This window comes from Egretta garzetta, unplaced genomic scaffold (assembly GCF_000687185.1).
Source record: "Egretta garzetta isolate BGI_Z169 unplaced genomic scaffold, ASM68718v1 scaffold118, whole genome shotgun sequence".
Taxonomy (NCBI): domain Eukaryota; kingdom Metazoa; phylum Chordata; class Aves; order Pelecaniformes; family Ardeidae; genus Egretta; species Egretta garzetta.
The window spans coordinates 2,752,517-2,755,982 of record NW_009260484.1 but is presented as its reverse complement, the minus strand read 5'-3'; the positions used below and the strand labels follow the sequence as shown (position 1 = coordinate 2,755,982).

Here is a 3,466-nt window from a genome sequence, read left to right as displayed (position 1 = left end):
TGCTGATCCACTCAAAGGCTGCACCATGGTGCATTAGCACTTCGGAGGATCTTGCCACTTCCAAGAGAAATCCCAAATTCAACTGACTGAAAAAAATTGCAGCTTTCAAACATTATTCCAGGAAAAGAGGAAATCATCCTCCCGATCCATCCTGCCAAAAGACTATGGGCATCTCTGTTGCCTGAGAAACATAACAGGTTGTTGTTATAACAACTAGAGACCAGCTGACCTCCCGCTTCCGTTCGACAACCAGCTGCAAAACCCCTTGGTCATGTAACAGTCTCAAATTGAACATATGACCCCAGTTTATGCAATTCCCCTGTAACCGTTTCGTAAGCTTTTTGTCGCTTCACTCAATTGTTTGTTGAAAGCATTCACAGTTGCATTGGCTAATGTGAACGTTTCAGTATGACAGATAGCCCTTATGGTTAAGCCCTCCATCTCCAAGGCAACCTCACAACCTTGCTCTGAGTACATTGTGTCATGAGATAAAATGAAAACCAAAAGGATATGCGGAGATAATTCCAGCTCTAACTATCCGTAGTCCTACTGCTTTAGCAGAGACTTTAGGAGACATTCCCAGGCTGGTTATTTAAACATGGGAGAGCATCGCAAAGATAGTATTTGTCTCTAAAACTATACGAGCCATATGGGTCTATGAAGACTACACTGTGAGCTCTGCCAGTGAACCCAGGGATCTTAAACAGTTTCCAAAGAGCTCCAAGTAAATGATTGAGGGCATAAAAATACGGTGATTTCATGCATCCACCAAATCACGCGGGCTCTGTACCTCTGTACAACTGCATTACCTGAGTAGGTGTCAAAGCAGCTTCACTAGTGTGGTCCTTGAGTTGGACCCACCACCACTCCTATGTCTGCCCTTCACAGTGTTCAGCTGAGTTGATATTAGATTCGGGCTTTTGCAGAGAAGGAAAGATTCATTCTCCACTCCTTTGAGCATCATTGCAAGGAGGTCTCTGCTGACAATACCACAGCAGAGCAAAAGCCTCGCTGAAGAATATTGTGTAGGAGTGTTATTAAAGTAGGTCATTGCCCAAAGCAGCAGTCTTCAGGGATAAAATTAATGAAGGAGTTCCTACCTCCTACAGTGGTTGTTTTCAGAAAGGCACAGATCATATCTGGTCCACCTACTCATGCTCTGTCCTCACAACCTTAGTCTTAAAACCCACCTTTTTTTCACATGAAAGCTGTTATTGACCTTGTCATAGGATCTGGAGCACAGTCATGTGCAACCCAAACGTGACATCTCAGTGTGAGCTTAAGTCTCTGAGAAAACCTCATTAGTTTGTTGATAGTTTGTTTGGGTTTTTTGCCCTACCCTAAATCGTTGCACCTCCTTTCTGTTACCATTTACTCCCTCAAAATGTTGCTATTCCTCCTTCACACTTTTGCAGGTGCAGGTGCCATTCTCTTCAGGCAAGAAAACCTAACTGGAAGGAGGGGGGGAAAGGTATAATTATCAGCTATAAGTTAAGGGAAGATACTGCAAATAACCTGTTGTCAAAGAAGTTTAACACTGCCGCGTTTAAATGGATTGTCTCAGAAAAAAATCCCAACAGGTTCTTATTCAGGACGACATCTCAGGGATATTAAGCAAGGTGTTGAGTATCTCTGGACACATGCAAAGTGCCACTGGCTCCAACAGAAATCAGTGGAAGACCAAACCTCCACTCCCCATGATTGGCTGAAAATTCTCCACTGCTGGGAAACACTGAAATGCCAGCTCTTTCCACCATCCTGCAACATGACATAACCAAACCCGCACTGCTTTTTGTTCAAACAGCTGCCGAGAACAGGGAAATAGCATAGTTTAAAAAAAAAAAAAAAAAAAAAAAAAGTAGGTGTTTCCAAAAGCAGTTTTTTACATCTTCTAAAACAAAAGGCTGTGCTTAAATGTGCGCAGCAGTAACACTGATGCAAATAATTTCAAGTTCTGATTTTGCTGCATAGAAAGCTGAAAGCTCCTGTGCAGCTGGTAGGGCAGCAATCAAGCTGTTGTACAACTCAATACACAGATCAGGCCTGAGGAAATTCTGCCGGGATCCTTTTTGTACTCTGTTTTTCAAATATGATTAACATCTGTTTTCTTAGATTAGGAAATTGGAGAGAGGTTTTATGTTATGCTTCTGAAAAATTTTGAACGCTGCATGGCAGAGTCATGTGTTTTAGATATTTGGAAATACCAGGTTTTAGCAACTCCCACTTGGCTGCCTAGAGACTCATTAAAGCTCATTGTCAAAGCTTTACTCCTCTACTGTCTGACTTAGGTGATTTATTTTCCTCCCGTACCTGTTGACAGATTCACCTGGTATTCAAGTTTGCTAATAGCTGTATTTGTGTATTTGTTTATTTGTTAAACACAAAGGCCTGAGCCAGGGCTGGTGTCCCTGCTCTTCAAGAATTCCCAAAGGCTGGGCACTGCTAACATTGGACTCTTAAGCACTTGCATCTCACAGCTGGGCTTATCTGGTTTCTAGTAAGGTGCAAGTTCCACCCAAATTTTTTTCCCCAGTCAGGATGTTTATAATCACTCCTGGAAGCTCTTTCCCTTTTTTATCGACCAATTGACCAACAGATTAAAAAATTATTAAGGGTGGGGAGGAAGGACAGACACACACGCACATCCACACACAAAAGCTATAAGCACTCCGCCTTTGTGCTCATATGGGCTTTGTTTCCTTGGGAATCCAGCTACTAAAACAGGCAACAGCTGTGACAAGAAATGAAATCTAGCAGCAGAGCAACAAGACCGATGATTTGCAAGCCTTTTGGTTTTGGGATTTGCAACACCTATCCCTTTTTTAAACGGGTTAGAGGAACACATCAGGATTCGTCTGCAGGAAAGAAAAGCATGAATAAACCCGCAGGGCAAGCAGACTTTTCGTAGCTCATCACCATAAGAACCGAAGTGTCATCAAGTGCCCTCTGTGCAGGGAGATATTTACAGTGTTCATCCAGCTCCCTTGTGCTTGATCCTGTGATGTCTCCTATGAACACTCACACTAAATCCCCAGCAGAGGAAACACTATTTTTACCAGGCCTGGCAAAACATAGGCTGCAAATAACCTGGCTTCAGGAATTAGCAGTCCCAAAACAGGTCAGATTAGCAATCCACAGTCCCCTCAATGCCCCTCTCTCCCTGCCTGCAGGCCAGGGACCTCTGTTCTGCTGCGGCTGCTGCATCCCCTGTGGCAGCAGCTACATCTGCTACTTCTCGGATTTCTTTTCCAGCTATCAGGTGGCTTCACTATCAGATCTTTTCGGTGTACAGCTAGTGTCTCCAGTTTCCAGGTCCTTTCTGTCTGTCAGTTAGCATCCTCTCCGGCCTCCCTCACCTGGCACACCTCCTAGCTGGGTGCTGCGGGGCCCTCTCCCCACCGGGCGCTTCAGGGGCGGGAACACGGTGCTGCTGACGCGCTCCGATTCATTTCGCGTGGAAGGAAAG

The 3,466-nt window shown here is 44.4% G+C and overlaps 1 protein-coding gene across 1 annotated transcript in view; it reads left to right on the top strand.

Annotated features, from left to right (window-relative positions):
- The window catches only part of TSNAX (translin associated factor X), a 32,709-nt gene that overhangs the window by 2,936 nt on the left and 26,307 nt on the right, over window positions 1-3,466 (top strand). The gene's annotated exons all lie outside the window — the stretch shown is intronic.